Below are 22,968 nucleotides of genomic sequence, written 5' to 3'. Positions count from 1 at the left end.
TCAGCTAGAGGACTACTTCTTCTGCAGAGCCCTCTGGCTGCCTTCATTCTTCACTGAGGCGTCTGTTTCCCTGTGTTTCTACCTGACTAGTCCACGCTCCCATTAAATAACTATTTTTTGTATTCCAATTGCATACTTGAAGCTCCTTGAGGGGAGGCTTTATGTCTCTTCATTCATCCATTTCCATGCCTAATACAGTATCTATATTACACTAATGCTCAATAAATAGTTTTTGAGTGAATGAATGAATCCTCAAATGAAGTTTATATTTTGTGAACTGAAATTTGTTCTTAGCCAATTCTTGCTCGGTGTTGTATCCACACTTGCGTCTGAGGTGGTAGAAGCGTTGTTGATATAAATAGCTTTCAGCAGCTTAATATGCATAAACCACTGGGGAGATAACTCTGAAGCCGAATCGCATATGAGCACAAATTTCACTGAAAAATTTGTTTAACTCAAGGACATAATTTCTTTCTATTCTTTGGATGTACAAAGATGTATATGAAGCATGGTAATATAAAATTATCATGAAAAAATTTTTCTGTTAGACATAACTAAAGCCCCACCTCTCTCAAAAGGACTTTCTTGGCAAAGCTGACCCAAACGGATCTCCCTTCTTTCTTCCATCCCTCCATCCTTTCCTTGTTTACGTCCTTCCTTTCACATATATTTGTCATGCACCTACCCACAGGATGCCAGGCACTACGACAGGTGCTAGATATTAAGTCATAAACTCGAGATAGACATGATCTCTGTCCTCATGGAACTCGCCTTCTAGTGGGGGGCTCTGACAAGTGTCAGCATGTGGTCAGACTGAACTCTGATAGATAAGTATGTGGGTAGAGCATTACACCCAGTAGCATTGTCAGTGTGCTCTGGGAAGACCAGCTTCCTGATAGGGAATGTTTGTGGACACTGAGAAAGATGCCCACCCTTTGGTTTATGTAGGATTCCCAAAGACTTGAGAGACAGAACATGAATTTGGCCAGCCCTAGGGCTCAGGCATGTAGAGGAAGAGATAATGGCGAGGGAAAATCACAAGAGGAAATTCATGTGCTAAACAGGGCCTTCCCTGTCCCCGACACCTCTCTCTCTGCTAAAGCCCTTGAAGAGCAAGGCCTGGAGGCAGCAGTGAGGCTGATGGCCTTCTGACACTCTTCTCTGCAGTGTCCAGGTGTTCTGTGACGGAGAGAGCAGTGGTATGAGATGAGCACCATGTCACTGGTTACCTGAAGGAGCTGGTCTGCAGAAGCAAAAGTTTGCTGCTTGCCAGCACAGAAGAGCACCAGAGGCCAGGAGTCCAGACAAGGCCTGCAGCGGGATCAGCAGCAGCTACTTGTTAGGAGTTAGCTAAGAGGGACCATGGAAAAAGTGGCCATCAGAGAAGAAAGTCCAAAAATACCCACTAACAGCAACCCCGACCGTGCAGAATCACATCTCTCCTCATGCCCAGAGGTTCCTGGTGAGGAGAATTAGGGAAAGAGATTCTGAAAAAGGCAAGACTCCCTATTAGTCAAGAGAGTGAAGTCTCAGACCATTGTGATTTGGAGTATTGCTGTAATTTTCATATAGTTATACTTGCTGGCAAGTGAGATAAGGGGACATATGGCTTACACTATTAAATACACAATTGCAATAAAATGTAAATGTAACAACACCTAATATTTGATGAATGCTTATTATATGGAAGGCACTTTTGTAAACATAGTACATGAATTATCTCATTTAATACTCACAGCAAACACATGAAATAGTACTATTATATCCAATTTACAAATGAGGAAATTGAGAAGCAGGGAAGTTAAATCACCTGCCCCGGGTCAAACAGGTAGGTCTTGGCAGAACTAGGTTGGGAACCTGGGTGGTCCGATCCCAGAGCGTATGCTTATGTCTGTCCCACACATTCACCACTTCTATGATTATTGCGTCTCTGAAACCCGTCCCCTAACTGTATGTAAGTTCTTCAAGGGCTGAGTGCCTTGTGCTCATTTTATACCAACCCCAAAGGCACCTACCAGGGTGCTGGGCATGGAGTGCCCCCTCTGAGCAAGAGTTCTTAACAGGGGACTTGCACTCTGTCACCCTAATGCGCCATACCTACTGTACTCCTCCTTCACCCCCCCGATAGTCTCACTCATGCATCTCAGACAGCTGGTGGTTATGTTGCCTAGTAATTCTCCAAACTCCTTATCCAGGGTAGTTATCCCCCTAGTCCGATCCCAAATGTCTCATATTCTAATGTGCTCTTTCTTCCTCCCAGAGAAAGCTGCATTTCTTTGACACAACAGATCTTGTTCAAGTGTATGGAGGAAAGCGACCCAATTAAGAAAACTCAAGGAAGCCTGAAATCATTCAACAATCATTTATTTTGTTGTAAGCACTATGGTGGATAATGTGCAAGACACAGTCTCTGTCTTACTAACTTCATAAACTAGTCTAGGAGATGCAGCATTTGTAGTGACAAATATAGAATTAGGCAGAGCAGGTTAAGTATTCAATTTGTGATATGACAGGAGAATTCAGAAAAGGGAGAAAACACTTTGGAATTAGGATCCTGAGGCTACATGAAAGTGGCATTTGAGATGGTCCTTGAAGTGTTGAAATTGGTAAAGAAAAATGTCTATGTTTAGGGAGTGGGGTCATTTTGGTAGGGGAATCCTTTTACTCTTCCCGGGATTACTTGAATTTTTTAAATGGATGTCTTTTATCGTAAGTGGCTCTCCAGTGGGTGAAACTGCTGCCAGTAGGAACAAGGAATGAGAACAAAACTCTCACTTACAGATACTATGACACATTACTTAAAATGAGAGGAGGGAAAAAGAGTTAGCAGGGAGGAAGATTTCTATTGTCAAAAAAGACTGGAATCTACTTTAAAATTAAGCAGCTATCATTGCCATAGGCATTCTTGGAGTCTTATGGCTAAGAAACATTAAGAATATCCAAGAGGGAGTATAGACTACATTAGTTCCCAAACTGGACCCCAGAACTGGATATTTGTGGAGCCTCTCTGAATAAGTGTTCATCAAACACATCTTGAAGAGTGCTGAATTGCGGCCAGGAAGACAGAGTGGAGGTTCAGGTGGTGTGGGGGAAGGAGAAATGGAGAGGTGGCTATTTAGGACCCAGGAACCTGTCTTGTTCAGCTTGAAGCGGAGCATGTAGGCAATCGCTTTCTATACCTTCAGGTCAACCTCGGCTGAGCACATCTTAGGGACTCAATCAATACTCAGAGAATTGAATTGGATTAGAGAATGCAGCACGTCCCCTCATTTCACCAGAGGTGCTACCAACAGCAGAACTATTTTGAGAGAGGAGCTGTGTGAGGAGCTGCCCGGCAGCCACCTTGATCTGGTTGCTCTGGAGGCAGCAGAAGGTCATGTTGTGGGGTTCTCCCTCTCTGCACAATCCGATAGGAATTTCAGCGTTTCTCTGCCCACTCAGGATCATCTCTCTCCCTTACGCCCAGCCCCAAATGGTGACAGAGCCTTGTTATGTGCTTTCTTAGTGTTTCAAAGGGAGACTAGTTTGCAGCTCTCTTTTCATTAAACATTTATATGGTGGTTCAGTTTGAAGACAAAATATTATACTTCAAGCTCACCCAGAGATAACTGCAAGATCTTGGTCTTTATTTGAGCTGCAAAACCCACAGCATTTTTGTGGAAAATGAAGCTGCCGGAAATTTGAGTCCACATATTTTCCTAAATTATCAGGTGGAGAGAAAATAGGATTTCAAGAACACAGAGGGAAGATGTCTGACCTCCATGACTTCAAATTTTATCCAATTGCCCTTTCGTGTTTAAAGGAATGATTATTTTTATTTATATTTTTTTCCACACAGTACAGTAGGGGAGAATAATGATATCTCCATTTATATGGAACTTGTAGCTTATCAGAAGTTTTGTAATATCCATTATCTCACTAACTTTGATTGTTACAAAAATCCTGCAAAGTTAGCAAGTCAATTATCGATTGGCTTTCATGTTATAGAGGAGGAAACTGAGACCTGAGACAATGGTGGCCCTTTTTGGCCACAAAGCTATTTAATTTATTTGAACATACCTGTTGAGCAACTACTGTGCTGTACCAGGACCTGGAAATAGAAGGATGAAGATGAATAAGATACTTCTCTATGCCCAAAGATCTAGCAGTCCGGGGAGAAAGACCAACATGGAAATGGCAAATTGGAGTCCGTGGTGATAAGCAGAGTGACAAGATCTGCTAACGGTGCTGAAAGCATCTGCTCTCCCAGTGAGATAGGATAGACGTGTTGAGAGTGATTCAGAGCTGTGGTTCCCAAACTCCCATGTGCACCAAAGTCACTGCAGCGTGCTGGGTCCCTTCCTCAGAGCTCCTGACTCAGTAGGTCTGTGGTGGAACCTGAGAATTTGCTTTTCGACAGACGGTGCTAATGCTGCTGGTCTGAGAACTAGACGTTGAGAACCACTGATTTTGCGACTGGTTGATGCAGGGCCTTGGAAGTCTGGCAAAAGTTAGACAAAAGGCTATCAATTAAAGGACAGGACGAAGGTGGCCAAATTGTCTTAATAGCCCAATGAGTCAGGAAATTATAAATTTTTAATGGAATAAATTAAAACCTCTGCAATGTGGCTACCAAGGCTTGGCAGCATGAACAGGGAAGTGGAAAAATAAGTATGAATGGATTCTTGCTTATTGCTCACTTAGGAGTGAAAAAATTATAGATGCTGGTGACAATGTTTCTAGACATGTGATCTCCTTTGAGTAGGAGGGAAATGAAGATAGGTTGGGGCATAGTCCCACCATAGTTGTTTTCATACTTTGATATGATGGGAATAATTGTTAAAGCTGCATATCTATGGGGCTGTCTTGAGGGGAAGAGGCAGACTTTGGACCCGCCATATTGCTTCAAACAGAGCAGCTATGCTTTTATTTTATGTTGTATCTAATAGGATTCCTTGTGATAATTCATTTCCATAAAAGATTCTACAGGCAAATGGAATTTGGCCACAACTGAACTAGTATAAAAACAAGAGGTCAGGAATTTGGGGGTCTTGGTGGGTTTTCCTGAAATGGGGCTTCTTTGTAGTTCCAGTCACAGCTCGTGCTCCTGGTTACCAAGGTGAAATTTCCTTTGTGCAGCAGTGATTCTGGAATAATGTTTTCCCGGAGAAAACCCAAGTGAGAGATAAACACAGCTGTCTGCTAGTGAAAGGTTACACACAATTACTCCCAAGGGCCTTGAGAAAGCAAGAAATGTGTAGCCCTTTTAGGTAGATATTGTGTCCAGGGGTTATTTGTTTATTGAGAACACAGGGTAACTGTTAAATTCGCTGGCCCACTTGGCATTTGTCTTATTGATCCCCTGGTATTTTATAAATGTTTTCATTCGTGTAATGGTGGTTGTTTATGTAACTCTTTCTGGTAAGTTTATGGAGAAGGTGGGGAAAGATGAGACAATTATATACAAAGATATTAATATATTAATACACCCATCAAAACAAGGATGAAGTAGGGGCAAGATAAAAGCCATGTTATAATTTAAATCAATGTTTCCAAAATATGTCTGGATAATAAATTGTATGAAATACTTGTTAAAAATAAAATGTCTACGTTTGAAACTACTAAATCAAAATTTCCAATGGAGCACCTTGAATCTGTATTTTTAATAAGTTCCCGGGTGGTTCTTAGGCAGTCAACTCATTGTTGGAGTGTTTAAGGCCACCGAGGCACCTCTATGTGGCCCCATGGAGTGTATTCAACCAGGGCCGGTCTACCATGTAACAAGGTTTGCACAACCTGCGGGGCATCCTAACTTTCTCACCCACCACTCATTCACTGCTACCGTTTTTATTTACCTCAATGAGTCTTACCTCACCACGTATAACATGTTCAAAATAAACATTCTCTAATGATCTTCTGGGGAATAACCAGCAAAAACGGAAAAGAATACAGTTTATAGAACCACCCTCAGGGAAAATGTAAACCAGTTCCAGACTTGTAAATGTTGCCTGATTCTTAAGTATTCAAGAATGGGTTTCAGCATTTTGGTGCCTCTGAAATAATGCTGTTGCTACAGCATGTGCAGAGAATACGGGAGGAGAGACTCATTTAATTAGGTTATCTTTTTAGGTCCTCAAAACAGTTCTGCATTGTAGCATTATTACCCCTTGTATGTAGACTGGGGGACTGAGGCTCAGAACAAATAACCAGCTAACTGTGACACAGCTAATAAGTGACAATATAAGGGCTCAAACCCAGATCTTTGTGGTTCCAAAGCCTATGTTTTTTCACTCTATCATGTAACGCATATGGCGCTTATCATCTTTCCTGCTGCCATTAACACAGATGAATGCCAAGATGAACCCTGAGGAAACAGTTGTGTATCTGGGATTACTTGAGGAAGCTCTGAGAAAGCAGGATTGTGTACATGGAGGCTTTGGAGCCCAGAGGATGAGAGCATGCTCATGCACTCTGGATTCAAGCTTAAGTTTAAATACCCTCAATGAACATTTGTGTGACCTTAGGCAAATCATTTTAGGACCACTAACCCTCAGTTTTCTCATCAGTAAATGGATATAATTTTTCTACCTACTCATAGGGCTGTTAAAAGACTTGCATGTCATATTACATGTAAAGTACTCAGCACAGGCACTGGGGAGTGGTAAGTACTGAATACATTAAACAAGTCAGAGGCATCACCATCCCCAGGTGGTCACACAGGCCCACCTGACCCAAGGGCAGTACACTGAGAGATCATACTGTGGTTTCTTTTTGTTAAAATATTTTTTATGTGAAGCAAGAGCTCTCTTCCATCATATTAATAAAATCATTTTTTTTCAGTGTAATTCTGTTTCCATGTAATTTAATGATTCTTGATAAATGTGATTTTTAACTATATAATTAAAAATATTTTGGGGCCGGCTCCGTGGCCGAGTGGTTAAGTTCACGCACTCTGCTGCGGCGATCCACGGTTCGGATCCTGGGCGCGGACATGGCACCGCTCGTCAGGCCACGTTGAGGCGGCGTCCCACATCCCACAACTAGAGGACCTGCAACTAAGATATACAATTATGTACTGGGGGGGTTTGGGAAATAAAGCAGAAAAAAAAAAAGATTGGCAACAGTTGTTAGCCCAGGTGCCAATCATTAAAATAATATATATATATATATTTTGGCTTTGTACTGTCATTAAGTAGAGTTTTGTCAAGGGAAGGGCTTGGATTTTGAATTCATGCAGGATTGGGTTCAAATGTCTCCACCATCCTTCTCTGGTTGTGTGAACTTGGGCAGTTTCTCTGAGACTCAGTTCCTGTGTGTAAGATGAAGACAATAACAACTATATCAAATGATTATTGGGAAGATTAAATGTTCCAAGGATCTAATAATATGTAAAATACCTGGCAGTTAAGACAAGTGTCATTTAAGACTGTTTTCAGCAGCAAGTGACAGAAACCCAACCCATATACACAGTGGCTTAAACGAATAGGGTTCTATTTTTTTCTGGTGACAAAATGCCAGAGAGAGGTAACCTTGTTGCCAATGGATAAGCTGCTCATTGATGGTGGCAGCACGCAGACTCCTGTTTCTGTCGTCTTAGACACTGCCTTTCATCCTCTGCAGTCGTTGCCTCATGACCACAAGATGACTTCTGTAGCTTTGACTTCGGTTTCAAGAATGAAGAAGGAAAAAAAGAATTAAGAGGTCTTCTCTTCAGGAGACTTGAGCTTTGTAGTCCCCTAGCATAGTACCCTTTTATAGATCATTGGCCAGAACTGGGTCACATCCTCCCCTTTAGACCAATCAATGGCCAAGGGTAATAAAGTTACCATTATTCATCACCTGGGCTAGGCAAGGAAGGGTCTAACCTATATGAGATAAAGGAATCTCAGCCAGCTCCCTGAAATAATAGGGTTCTCTCAGTCAAGTAGAAGGAGATAGGGTGGGCAAAGGAGTTGTTGAGTGGGCCGTGGAAAGTATCTGCCACAATCGTCATTCAAAAAAGGCTAATTTTACTATCCCTTTGCCTAATAAAAATGAATAAACTTATAAATAAAAATATCTCTGGCCAGCTTACAAGCCCTGATATTCAGTTCATGAAAATATGACTTCTGAACCCAAATACACTGTAGGATCCAGAAAGTTGCCCTTAAAATAGCCGGACTTTCAAGAAATATTCTTAACAATTTGGATCAGATTGCTTATCTGGATTCCAAAGAATGGATCTCAATCTAAATATTGGAGGAGATTAATAACAACTGTTGGGCCATTTTCAAAGAATGCTGGTCTTGGGAAAAGACTTAGAAAATAGAACTATCTGGGAGGGTAAGATTTGCATTGGACCTTTTCCCAGAATTGCATTAGTCAGGCACTGTAAAAGGAGGAGGGAAGGGCTGGAGACATGCCTAAGTGTCAAGAACTGCCTCTTCTCATGTGGGAAGATTTGGTTTAAGAAATCTGGACACCATTTCATTAGAGGTATATCCCAAGCCAAGATCTGACTCCTACTTACATTTCCAGGTTGAAAGCTCGCCACTCTCCACCTTACCACTTCTCCTTCTGCATCACAGCTCCTTGCCTCTCCTGACACCCCCAACTAGGCGAGGTCTCCCTGTTACGAATTGCCCGAGTGCCTGGTACTTTCCTTTGTGGCACGTACAACACTTGTAAATAAGTGCTTGTTTACTTGTGTAATTATGGTTTATCGTCTCTCAGCCAGTAGATTAAAGCTGGTTGAGGTGCTGTATCCTCAGCACCAACAAATGTTTGGTACATGGTAAACAATCTATAAATATTTAGCTTTGAACATGTATATTTAGAATGTGCCAATTAAGAAATTTATCTGAAAATCCAAATATGCAGACAGATTGGGGAGGAGGGAGTGAATTTTCACTTCATACAATAATTTCCCAGAGGAGTCCTTGAAACATGGAGCTTCTTCCAAGCGTTTAAAATAGGACTTGATTTAGCAGAATTTGATTCACATTACTTTTCAGGAACACACACACACACACACATACCTATTGCAAAGCCATATGCTACAAGCACACCCTCTAAATTTCTCATTTCCAGGCGTGATCCACGCCAATTATGAAAGAAATGAAAAAGAAGGGAGAAAAAAGCAGCCCAGTTCTAGAATTCCAGCCTAATGATTAAGAGAATAGAATACTGATGAGAAAGATCAGATGTCTCCCAGGGAAATTGGGATAGGAGTGTGTGGCCTTAGAACAATCATCTCCCACCCTTTCTCCTAGCAGCTGGTTTGGTTTTGAGTCAGGTCTGGGGTATGAGTCTATTCTGTGAAAGACTGGAGTGGTTGTTCCTCTCTGAAATGAGCCAGGTGGGCTGCTGACCAAACGCGTTAATGTCAGTGTGGGGGTGATGGAATATCAAGACCTGGGTAACAATGACAATGGCAGCTACAGTCCCTGAGCACTCACTGTGTACTACATGCTGTGCTATGCGCTGGACTTGGATCATCTCTTTTAAATTTTGAACTCCTTTCTGCCACTTACACACTTTATAATTTTCTGAAAGTCTTTTAATCTCTTATCATTTGGGAAGTGAAAAAAAGGATGCCTCTTTAATTTCCTCACAAAATAAAGCTCAAAGGAGATGATGGATGTGAATGCATTCTGCACATTTAACCATGCCTTATATTCGTATAAAGTTATATACTTTATGTGTATGGTTACTTATGTTACATCTGTTTACTTGTATGTTTTTTATGTTGATTTGTATTTTGTTTCAACAAAAGTAGATCTATGGTCAGGATATAATGGTAGCTGAGAGGCCATCTTCCTCATTGGGCCTTGAGATTAAGAAAAGACTTCTTGGAGAAAAAGAGTCCAAATTTGCCTCTTACAGGGTGAGGAGGAGTTGTTCAAGTGAAGAGGGGGAGAGGAGTCTGGGGTGTGTCAGACGGAGGCAACAGAATGAGCAAAACTATAAAGGCATCCAACACTATCCAACAGTTGGTCCTGGGAAGTAAAAGCAGTTTAGTATTATCAGATGTAGGACATGAGTCAGAGTGTCAGACAATAAGGCTGGAGAATTACACAATGGCCAGGTTATCTAGGGCATTCTGTGCCCTGCTAATGTGTTTGATTTCTATTTATGGGGAACAAATGAACTGCTTTAAGCAGAGCGATGACATGGTCGTATTTGTATTTTAGAAGGATCAATCTGGAGGTAGCATGAAGGATAGATTTGAGGGGAACGAAACTGGAAAAGCAAAGCTAAGTTAGGAGGCTAAAATAGTAACTCCAGCCCGATGACCAGGCCTTAACTGGAGTAATAGTAGTTGGGATGGAGAAGAGGGAATAGATTCCCTAAATATATGTGGATTGGAGAGGAGTTTTATATTGGGAAAATCTGGTTACTGATTTAATATGGCCATAAAGAAGAAAAAAGTAAAAGAAAGTCCATAATGAATCCAAGATCAATAATCGTTTTTCTGGATAGATGGATGGATGGGTGAATAGAAGGATGAATGGGTGGATGGATGGACAGAGAATTTGGGTATGTAAATACTGAAAGAGTTTGATTTGGTTCTGGAACTCATAAGGTACCAGAGCTTTGATTTTGTTTTTACTCCTATAAGTTGGATTACTCAGTCAATCAGACACCAAAATCCCATGGATCCTGCCATGTACCGAACACTGAGGCTGGCTCTGTTGGGATGCAAAATATGAATAATACTGGCCACTGCCTTGAAGAGTTATGCATTCTTGGTAGGGAAACAAGACTTATAGATAATAATCTAAGGGAGCCTCGGAGCAAATGATGTGTGCAGAAATCAGTGGTTCAAATTCTCAGATGTGAAGGAGACGGGTTAGAGTTGTACAGATGGCTTCATGTTGCATGTGCAAACTTATCTGAGCTTGAAGGAGAAGGGCAACACAGTCAGGTCAAAGAGCAGGGAAGGAATTAGTAGCAGGGAGAATGGAAGGAGTTAAAGGATGAGGGGATTGGCAGAGCCATGGTTGAAGATTGTAAGCAGGCTAATTTGTCTGGAGACACCATCCCTCTTGTCTAGTCACACATGGGATATACTGGGCGGTTCAGCTTTTGCATGGTCCTCTTTGCTCTGTCATGGCAAATCTCTGCAGGGACCTCTGCGATCTTCTAAATGTTTTGACCGTTAAATCATTCACTCTCCTAATTATACACGGAACCCCACTACATAAAATAGATAAAAGGATAACTGAGGTTATTGAAGTAGAGTTGAGGACCTGGTCTATGGTCAACCAATCACCTCAGAGATGACTCTTGAGATAGCCAAGAAGAATCTCTAGTGTTCTGAAGATCTCAGTTTGGAAACTATTGGTTTAGTCCAATTCCTTCGTTTTATAGAGGGGAAAATTGGATCCAGAGAGGGTATGAGACTCACTCAAAGCCACATACACTACTATCTCCTGACTTGATGGAGCTAAGCTATAAGTAGAACTCATATTTCCTGGGACAAGGCTGAGCTGGAACAGTTTCTGTATCCTTGGTTGGGGACAGATACCTTGTTAAATCATACACTGTGTAGGTTTTGACCCTTTTTGGATATTTTTAAGTTGCCATTGCCTGGGGCGATCCAAAGAGTCAGCAAAAGCCCCCATGCTTTCTAGTGAGGGTGCTCAGAAGCCACTCAGCGGGCTTCCCACTCGTAAACGATTGCCAGAGAGAGGGAATATTAGCTTTTGGCAGTGGGCACAGTCGTGATGTGCCTTGAATTGCCTTAGAGAAGAGCTAATTTCCCCTGCTCTGTGTTCTGAGGAAAATATCCCTACTTTTGACAGATGTTCTAATTCAACAATTAGCGGTGACTATGACATACAAAAATTACCAGTTGCTAAAGCCTCACTTAGCCTGATGGAAGACATAGAGTATTTTTATACTCAGCAGCCCTGGTCTGTGTAGCTTGAAGCACACACTTGCCCAGCATTTCTCTGGCTTATGTGTTTCACCACTAACTGTAATTTATTTTTAAATATTCTAAAAATGCGCCCATCACAACAGCTTCTGGGGGGTGGGAGGAGAAAAGAAAAGCAAGCAATGCTGCATGAAATGGTATCCACTAAAGAGCTTCCTTTCTAGCCCTTGGTACCATTATATCATGGAAAAGGCTGGCAACCCTTCAGGTAAAGGGCAGCCTTGTTGGTAGAGCCCCAAATGGGACGTTTCTGCTCCAGCAAATGATCCGTCTTCTCCTGGCCACTCAGGTGTTCTGGGTATAATTAAGACAGGAGTGGTCCCAGCTCCTCTCTCTGGATTCTTTCCTCCCTTATTAATAATAATATGCTTCCTCCATTTGTCCCCTGCACACCAACTCTTTCCCACGTCTCCATTTTTTTCCCAACAAAGTCTTAGAAAAATTCAATCTCACTATTTTGAAACAACCACAGGGGCCTCAGGATTGGAAAATCACTAATAGCTGTGATTTCCAAATGTTTTGGACTATACCTGTCTGCGTAAAGCAAATACATGTATTTACATGCATATGAACATACAAATGAGTAGGCACTGGCAATATAAGTGTACTCATAAAATAAACGCATAGTATACACCTGGGAAAAATTAATAACTAATTATAGTGGATGCAAATAGTCTTCTTAATAATTTCAATAATTTTGGTTACATTACCAAATCTGATTTGAATGTCAGTCTTTACTTTTGAAGTGGCTAATGAAGACCTCATACCAGGGACAGGAGTCTTGGTTGTACCATTGTCCTGTGGTTATAGGCTACATCGATCATTTGTATTCCTTCGCTCCGCAGTTCCTCAGAGGAGATAGTTATAAGCTGCAAGTGAATTTTCTGTTTAATATCAGGTAATCTACTCCGTACACCTACTTGATGTAAATGATAAATGGTGGCAATATCCCATAAGCAACGCCCGAGAGCAGGTGTCGCTGCCAACCCATCTCCCTGTGAAGCCCTGTCCTTCCAACAGGACTTCTTTCACCGACCTATGGACTCCAGACAAGAGGCTGGTCTCAATCTGGATATTAAATATTAGTATTTTTTTCTCTTGATTTCTTTTTACATTAAAAAATAAAGTTTCTTATATTCATTTCCCATTCCTTAGCTGTTCATCTTGAACATTTCACTTGGAGGGTGCAGATGGGCCTTGGTGCGTGGGCTCTTCTGTTTTCTCCAAAAGAAGCCATCTGTACATCTGGACTGCCTGAATGGTCTGCTCTGGTTGTGAGGCCTTGGAGAGAGGCTGTGTGCAGTGGAGGCAAATGCTCGGTGGTCAGAAACCTGGTTTCTAGGAGCTGAGGGTTGTACACAATCCACTTGAAGTTGTTCACATCCACATTCTCAGGTGACGCTGCGTGCAGCTCAGGCAGGGAGAGCTGACCCGGCTGTGAATGACCCAGCCAGGGTGTGGCCTCACCTGACTTCATAGGGGCTGAAGGTCCATGGGGCTCTCTTCCTGACTGGGTCCCTGACTCCCTCACCACTGTCTGCTCTTTCTCTCTAAGTGTGCCTCCCTCACCACCTTCTGGCCCGTGGTACTCCCAATAGGGGGTTTCTTGTTCCCCACATCCAACTTCTACCAATTCCTGTGTGTTCTGTTCCACCACGTCGGCCATATTCCTCTGTCTTCACGGTTAGCATCCTAATTCAGGTCTCATTCTCTCTTGCCTGAACGGGTGTAACAGCCCCCACCGACATCCCTGCCTCCTCTCACCCCTCACGCAAATCTCTCCACACCACTGCCGCCTCCAGATGTGCCTCTGAGCCCAGACTTCAGTGGCTCCTCCACTGCCGATACTGTTGATTAATCCGCGACTCAGGAGGGCATTCGCCTTCACGACCGTGCGTGCCCAGTCCGCCTTTTCTGACTTCCCGCACTTCTCTGAAATTCTTTATTTTCCTGACAAATGAATCCTTCTGCTAGTCCACTAACAAAGCCCACATTTCCAGACCTTTGGGCCGTTGTTACTAGTTTCGTCTGCCCGCACTTTCAGGCTTTAATCCATTCATTCAACCGCTCCTTTTTAAGTACCTACCAGGATTTTCACAAGCGCTCCCTGTCAAATGTCTACCTGTCCTTCGAGGCCCGTATCAAATATAACCTCCTCCATAGCCTTCCGCCTCCACAAGGCAATGCCATTCTACGTCTTCTGAAGGTTCTCAGTATTTTCTCTGCGCTTTTCTTATGGCACTGCTTTTTGTTTGTTTTGTCTCACATTTTGGCTCAAACCACTTAACAAATACCTAATCTGTGACAAGCAGTATGATAGGTCATATATGATTAAATTTAATACTCCCTATATCCTTGCTAGGTCCATAATCTTACCCCCATTTTAAAGATTAGGAAAATGAAGCACAGAGAAAAAGTAACTTGCCCAAGGCCAAACCACTGAGGAATTTTAGAGTCAGGAATCGACCAAGCTTGCTCTCTTTCCTGATTATATGACGCCCTGACTGTGATCATCATTGTACTTTTTCATCAGCAATCGTACATCACAGACTCCTTGAGGACATGGGCTATGTCGTGGGTCCCTCAGTGTTAGCCACATCGCATTTATTAAGAACTGAATTGGTTGAGTTTCAATCAATCAAACTGTAGCTGAGGGACCTTGGGGAAGGGAAGTCCATGGAGTTGGTGGTCTCAACACGGCTGGAGATTGGCCACCACCACTAATATGGGCCTTTTCACATATAGGCCTGAATAACTCTGTCAGCCCCAGTCCACATAGGTCTTGATTTTCTGGCTTTCTAGAAGTTGCTGCCACCTAACTCCTGGCTGACACACAATCTGTTGCAGCTTTAAATATTCGCTGTGTTAATGCTGATTACTGAATAAAGTGGCAATTAAGTTTTCATGGCATAATTTCTATGTTTCACTGGAACAGTGCTAATAGTACACTATGTCTGTCCCTTCCAAGAATCCACCTGTTTTTGGGGAGATGGCAGCAGGCCGGTGCCATGGGCTGCTCAGTGCAGTGCTGTGTCAGTCACAGGATTCTGTCACTGCATCGAGAGCCACAGAAGATCCAAACCACAGGAGATGTGAACGATGTGTACCTTCCCTCAACTCTGCCCCGACCGCAGTTAAATTGGTCTTTAGACACGAAAGAAACCTTCTATTGTATCCTTTGCCATTTGTAACTCCTGGTGTTTCAAAAGGCAACTGAAGCCATATTTCACCATCTGGCTGCCTCCCCACCAACAGGCAAGACCACAAGGCTTCTGTAAAATTGTGCCTGTGCCACAAGGAATTCCCCTCCGTGACTCGTCTGTGTCGCTGCCCTTGCAGTCTCAACCTTCAATTCCCACTACAGTTGCTCAGCCTGTAGCCCATTTTCTCATCTCTGCTCCATCACTTTGGACCAGAACCTTCCTTAAGACTAAATCTTCATTTCCCCAGCCCACTACTATTAATCAAGAAACTGACTTCCGTACCTCTTTGCTTTGGCTTTAGGGCCCACAGACAAAGGCCAAGCCCAGCTCCTAGACCCCAGCCCAGTTGAGAGTCCTGGATAGACCTTTCTAGCAAGCCCTGCTATGAGATATGCTGGGAGCTGAGTGGCAGGTGGGCTGGGACAGAGCTAAAAATAAACACGGGACAGACTCCAGCTGCAGGGGACTGGCCCAGCTACCGAGATGACCACTGCAGGGGAAGTCCATAAAGCCAAATTTTACTTCCCTAGGAGCCTGAGGAAGGCAGCCAGAATCAAGGCCAAATGGTTCCAAATGGTGGACAAGGCGTGGAGATCAGAGCTCTAGTTAGTGGCCATGTGCAAAGTCCAACTGGTGGCAGCTTTGTCGATGTGAGTGGTCTGTGTAATTTGGAGAAGTCTGCCCTAGCCAAAGGTGAGTGAGGCATAATGAAAAGGAGTTTGAGCTTTGAAATTAAAAGGCCTTGGGTCCTAACTACTGCCGACCCCTAACTAGCTCTGTGATTTGGGCAACTTAATTAACCTCTGTGAGCCTTGGTTTCCTCACATAGAAATAGGGGAGGTAATAATTACCTCAAAAGGCTGTGATGAAACTTAAAGAGCATAGTATACATCAAATACCTCACACAGGAGCTGACAATCAAAGACAGTTATTCATGTTAGATTGGAGGGTTGAGACCCCAGGAAAGATGGGAGGACACAGGCAGATAGTAGACAGTGACTGGTGTTCAGGCTCTCAGCAGTGGGAATTAAGGGACAATCAGGAGGCAAGGTCAGAAGACCAGGGATGCAGATGGGGCGCTGTGAGCCACAGCCAGGCGAAGATAGTGCTAGGCTCCTGGGTACATCTGACTCAGACGGGACAGACTTTAGACCTCACCAGCTGGTAGGGCAGAGGCTGCTGTTGTCCTCCCTGCCTCCATCAGGTTTGGTACAGGAGTTGGGCATGGGCCCTTGGTGCCCATGGATGAGCAGGCAAGGGCATTGCAGAGCAGGCCAGCCTCTCAGGTCAATGATGAGAGCAGCTGCCTGAGAAATGCTGGGACAGGCTCTGCCAGCAGTCCTGCCTGCCTCACCTCCGCCAGGTGCTGGAGAGGCCACCTGGAGGCCTGTCCCAGGAGCCAGGAGCACAGGCTGCAGTGGCACTGTACTTGGCTCTTGTGTTAGAGGACCTGAGGTGGGCAGGGGATTACTGATGTCCCGAAAACAGGTTGGAACAGAGTACAGTCACTCTCCTAGGGGCAAGCAGATTAGAAGTCAGGCGTCAGGTACTGAGATAGGCCCACTGAGAAGCGCTGGCTGCTCCCTTCTCTGTTGCCTTTGCTGGTTCGTGGCTAATTTCTCTAAGCTTGACCCTCTGAGCTACTGTCATAGCCATGATATATATATATTCATGTGTATGTGTACGTGCACACTTAACACATATGTGTGAAAATAAGACAAGAATGAGCATGGGAAAAGCGATGGGTATAATAACCAAGTTGCCTACACATTTTAAGAGACCATGATTTTAATCTTTCTTCCCATAAGAATCATAGTTTTGGGGCCAGCCCGGTGGAGCAATGGTTAAGTTCACCAGTTCCACTTTGGCGGCCAGGGGTTCACTGGTTTGGATCCCGGGTGTGGCCCTACGTATGCTTGTTGGGCCATGCTGTGGCAGGCGTCTCACATGTAAAGTACAGCAAGATGGGCACGGATGTTAGCTCAGGGCCAGTCTTCCTCAGAAAAAAGAGGAGGATTAGCAGTGCATGTTAGCTCAGGGCTAATCTTCCTCAAACAAAACAAAAAGTAAAAAAAAAAAGAGAATCATAGCTTCTATAAGCATCTCTACCCCAAATTTTAAACTCCGTGAAGACAGGAAAACACCCAGGATCTGCCTAGCACAGAATAAGTGCCTGAGAAATGTTAATTGAATAAATCTCACCTGTATTTCAGTCCCTGAATGAGAGACTTTAGTATATTATTTCTAATTTTTGTCACAACCCTGTGAGATATCATTAACCTAAATGATATAAATTTTGTTATAAATGACAAAACTGAGACACAGAGGAAGTCCGTACAAACTTTGTAAGTGACAGAGTGGGGAACTAACCTTTACTCTGACCACGTATCCTATAACATGTGTCAATTTGTGATTTGGAAATGTGGTTATTCATCACGGTAGCTCTAAAGGAGGGAGAACACTTAGGAATTCTGGGGTCAAATGGAGAGAAGGATATGTCAGAGAGGGGAGGAACAGGAGTCTGCCATTTCCAGTATGACGTAATTAACTTGGGTGCTCTTTGCTTAGCGTAATATCGCCAGATTTACAGAAGAAAACTCCAGGGTGCCCAGGTAAACTTGAATTTCAGATAAACAGCAAATAGTTTTATTACTTTGAGTATATCTCAAAAGTTGCATGGAACATACTGATGCTAAAAAGTATTTGTTGTTTATCTGAAATTTAGATTTCACTGGGCATCCTGTATTTTGTTTGGCAGGCCTACTCTGGTTTGATCCATATGAGAGTTCCAAGAGACATTGATTAAGATCAATAGGAATGGAGTTCTGCTGGAAGAGGTCGTTTGGTTGAAGTGGAACAAATTTGTGTGACAGTGTGTCCTTTCAGTCAGTCAACAAACATTTTATGGGCACTTGTCCCATGCGGGGCACTGTGAAGAAGGGAGAAATGTCTGGGTACCAGTTCATCCTTCTTTGGTGCTTGGAGTCCAATAGAAGAGCAGAGGAATGCACTTAAGTGACTGTGATATGAACTTCTGGGAGGCGTGTGGCACGTTGCTGGGAGAGATTTGGCCTGGACACGGGAAGTCTTCTTGGGGAAGAATTTACTCCAGCTGGGCATGACCCCATCTCATTGCCCTGCTTCACTTCACAGTCTCAGCTCCACACGCCTGCTGAAATGCTCTCTCTCCAAGTGCAAGTCTCTATACACCCCTGCCCTTGCTTAAAATCCTTTAACAGTCCCCATAACCTTTTTAATTAAATACCAACAAAAACCCCTGTCTGCTAGAGACCTGTGTACTGTCCCAGCCTCATCCCTACTCTGCCCTGGCTGTGAAGAAATGTCCTGCTGGATCAGTCATGCTCTCCTTGACCCTGCGCCTTCCCCTCAAGCTGGTCATCTCCCTGATAGCGCTTCGGTTTCACCTCACCCGCCTAACGCCTACTCTCTTGTATATGGCTACTAGGTATGAAGCACCTTCCAGACGGCTGGCTCATTACTAGACACTTAAATTGTTTAATCCTCCAAGACTCTGGTGCAGAGTCCCACCTCCTTGAAGCCCACCTCCCCCCACCTGCCACCTTGTGAGCTATTAGCTTTCCTTTCTCAGAGCACCTGCTACCAGGTGTGGTCACTGTCTGTCTGCGGTCTCTCTTTACTACAAAGTGAGCTCTTTGAACAGAAAGGCAGCATCTCACCTTTGTCTGTAGCTTCAGGATGTAACACTGTGCCAGGCATGTAGGAAGGACACTGACGTCTGTTGTATGAATGAATAAACGCTATAAAGAAATTAGAAACTCCTTGTAATAATGACGTTACTACTAATATCAGTGGCTCTCATTTACTGAGCCAGATTCTGTGTTAAGTATCTGATATACGTGGCTTTATTTGATACTCTCTGTGACTACAAGAGGTAGGAATGTCTATAATCTCCATTTCACAGATGAGGAAACAGAGGTTAGAAATATTAGGTAACTCACCCAAGCTAGTGATGGAGCTGGCATCAAACCCAGATGTGATCAACTGTGGAACCCATGGTCTGAGCCACTAACCCATCCTGCCTCTCAGATGTCCCCTAAGACCATCATCATCTTCCCTAAGTTAGTCTCTTACTCTTTCTCTAGTGGGTTAAATGTGCCTGTCACATCTGACCGCTCAGGAAAACCCAGCTGGGCCAAAGAAAACATCTCCGTTGGGAGAATCAGGGCTTATGCAAATATCCAGACTGTGGGGGAGGCCTGCAGTTTTCCTCTGTGCCCTGTTTGTCATAAATAAACTGTGGCAGCATGCTTAGGTTGTTAACAGAGATAGATGGAGCTGGCCCAGCCATTGCTCTGCACTTGGCAAATGGAATAGCTACTTCTCCATTTGTGGAGCAGAGTGGTGCAGGAATTCCATAGCCTCTATATGCTTTGAGATGATTGCATACGGGAGCAGAAACAGGTGGTAGGAGGTGTGTCCCTTCCCCCATCATTTATTGGGGAAGTCATTACCACAGAAGGGCAATGAGGGGCTGGCCAGTGCTGTACCTGAAGAGCAGAGTGTAGCTGGGGATTTGAGTACAAGGTCCTGCACCCCTGGGCGCTCAGTGTCCTCTCTATAAAGTAGGATGAGGGTGTCACTTTCTATCTCCTGACGTGCACTTGTTTTGTGGTGTGTTAGAAGGCATTATGTGGTAAAAATCACTTCATGTTTAGAACAAAAAGGGGATGTCTCTTTAGACAAGCTTTCTTGTCCCTGTCTTCTGTTTGTTTTCTACTACAGGACTTCTCAGGGCCTTTATATGCTCATGTAAATTACTAATCTCCCAGAGGTCACATACTTGATGGCATTTCTGCAACTTGATTGATCACCTAAGCACATTTTCAAAGAGCAGATTATAGCATGGAGTTTCCCAGGGCAGAGCTCAGGGGAATACTCTACTAGATTGCATCTGGGGGTCACCTGTCTGAAGCAGAGCTGGGCTGCCACTTCTGCTTGCTAGGGTACACCTGGGACAGCTTATAGAGCTGATGTATCTTCTGCTGCAGGAGAGGACACACACAAATGTGCTTTCTTGGTTTAAAAGCTCTTTGCTCATCTATGTCCCCAAAACTTCACCACTTAGTGTCTAAAATCCTGTCCGAGAGAACTGAGCTTTCCAATGTGCTTTGAGTTTATGCCTGTATTGAACACTTGCATGGTGCCATGCATTTAATATAAACTCTTTATAAATGGTCTCATTAATTTTTACGATACTGCCACAATGATGGTTGTACATATTGAGTAGTGGATGACATTCACAGATCTGCCTGAAACATACACATGATTGTTCCCATTTAACAGATAATTAAACTGAGGTCCAGGGAGCTTAAGTATTAGAGTAGCTAGTAAGTGTCAGAACCAGGATGCAAACTTCTGCTGAAGTGCCAAGGATAATTTCAATTCTTTCCCAGTATTTTGTTCTTTGGTTTTTTTTTTTCCATCAGGCTGACCTAGATACATAGTCAACATGGAAATGAATGCCTTGGTACCAATTCAGGATTCAGCTTTTAGTAACTTCTTGGTCAGATAAGGAACACAGAAAGTCACTAAAATTTATGAAAATGTTCATCACTTATCCACCTCTGCATAACAAATCACCCCAAAACTTGGAGGCTTAAAACACAAACTATTTTATTTGCTCACAGGACTCCTGTTGGTCTCATTTGAGGTCACTCACACGGCAGCAGTCATTGGTAGCTCAAGGGGGGCTCGACACTCTGAAGCAGCCTTGTCTTCGTAGCTGGTGGTTATGACTGGCCCACCACAGACCCTCTGTATCCAGCAGGCAAAGGTGGGATTCCTCGCATGGTGGTGGCTCTGTGCTCAGGCCTCTTGAGAATTAGGCTTCGGAACTCCTGCACCATCAGTTCCCCTCATTCTGCTACTCAAAGCAAGTCATAAAATCAGCCCAGGTTTAAAGGCCTTCTTCTTCATGGGCGAGGCAGCAAAGTCATACTGCAGAGGGCCCTGTGGACAGGAACTATTGTGGCCATCTTTGCAAATGCTCGACCACTGTTTAAGCAGACCCTTCTTAGAACACCTGCTCGGGCAAGGACCCCTCTTCTGAGAGACTGCCTCCATGTTAATGGGATAGGGCTCCCTAGCAAGAGCTGCTTAGACAAGAGATAGACCCTTACCCAAGAAGGAGTCAATCCATTGCCAAGTTGAGTCAACCAGAGTCTTAACCCAAGAGTTTTAAATTGTGAAGCAAAGATTAAGTTAGGGAGTCAGTAGCGCTGGTACCGACAGCCATTCTGTGCAGTCATTCCTCATCCATATTAATGGAGAAGCAGAGATACGCCAGTAATTCATTCATTCAAAAATATTTACAGCACACCCATTGTATGCTTGGCACTGTGATAGTCACGGGCCCATCCGGCAGAGAGGGAACAATGAGAGCACAACCACAGGGATAAAGTCCACATGTTTCCAAAGAGACAGAGGCTCTGGTTCCAGAACCTGCTGATGCCTGGTTACACGTTCTGCCCTTGTCCACTCTAAGTTGCCTCTGGACTGTACAATAAAATTCTTTATTTTCCTTAAGCTAGTAGAATTGGCTTCTGTGACTTGCGTCTAGATAAACTTGGATATAGTATTCTACTGAGAGAAAGTGCCAGTTACTTTCTGTGTTGGCAGAGAGAATAGAACATTGGAGCAAATTGTCTACTATCCTGGGACTTTTAAGAATTAGTACCTGGGCGACATGGTTATTTGGATTGCTGACAGTAGGACCTCAGGACGTCAGGCAGATTCTTCTTTATTTTTATACAGCAAGACACTTCCAAATATAGTAAATCTCTGACTTGCTTGCTGGGCAAGAAATGATTCAAGAGGAAATAAGCCCATCTTTCTTATAGTAACATTTTATTCAACTTCCCACTGATTATTTTTTGAGTGCCTACTGTGTATGAGACACCATTTTAGCCACTTAAGAAACATCAACCAACCAACTTGACAAAAGTCCTTTCCATTACAGAGCTTACAGGGCTGCACATTGCTCCCAAGTTATAAAACGTAAGAAAACAGTAGAGATCAGTTTAACTCTTTTGGTCTATTTAGAAACGGGTATTTTCCAAAATAAGTATATTCTAGAGTAGATATTTTCTCACTGATAAATCCAAAGGTGAGTAATAGATGTAGTTTTAAAATAAACATTATAGAATGTACAAGAACAATAGAAAATTTAAAACAGCAACAAAAATATTAAAAAGAATCCAGTAGTGTTGATATGTTATTTCTGTGAAATAACTCACTGACTTACTCTCTTGCAAGATTGAGTCTATACTTCTGACCTGATGATGTGCTGAGCCGCGCTCTGCACTGGGATGGAACTGGTAAAGTGGGGAGTAAGATCTACCATAGCAGGATTTGGGCTTCGGGGCATCGTGACTCAGCTACTGTATGAAGGTTAGGAGACTTGATTTCATTCTCGTTAGTCCTGGGCAGTATTTGTCTCTCCTCTGGCAATTATCATTGTTAATACAGGTTTAAATCAGTTGCTTCTTCTATCTTGCCCACAACTTTGTGAAAAAACTTCGTTTTTTTTGAGTATTTTTAAAAATGAAGAATCTTAAATATTTTCTGAGTTGTTTTTACGTGAAAGAAGCTTTGACTTTTAAATAAATGTGCATACTATTACAATAGTCAAAATGTTTCTTCTCAGCTGCTGGCTTTGATTCTCAATTCTGGGAGTTCAAACATTAATATCTTTTCTAAATGTTCTACATAGGCTCACATAAGAATATTTATTAAATCACTTGTGATGATGTACTCTCCAGGATATTGCAGACATTTCTACAACAGAGGAACATGGGAAATAGGTAGGTAGATCGATGGATAGGT

General features: G+C 43.2%; 1 long non-coding RNA gene across 1 annotated transcript; it reads right to left on the bottom strand.

Moving 5' to 3' along the window:
• Window positions 1–20,740: 20,740 nt before the first annotated feature.
• Window positions 20,741–21,525, bottom strand: LOC139079167 (uncharacterized). Its single transcript, XR_011532519.1, has 2 exons — window positions 21,264–21,525; window positions 20,741–21,007 (listed from the first exon to the last, which is right to left on the bottom strand). It is a non-coding gene; the product is annotated as an uncharacterized lncRNA (long non-coding RNA).
• Window positions 21,526–22,968: the final 1,443 nt, after the last annotated feature.

The sequence above is a fragment of the Equus przewalskii genome, chromosome 24 (assembly GCF_037783145.1).
Source record: "Equus przewalskii isolate Varuska chromosome 24, EquPr2, whole genome shotgun sequence".
In the NCBI taxonomy this organism is placed as follows: Eukaryota; Metazoa; Chordata; class Mammalia; order Perissodactyla; family Equidae; genus Equus; species Equus przewalskii.
This window is presented reverse-complemented; position numbering and strand designations above follow the sequence as displayed.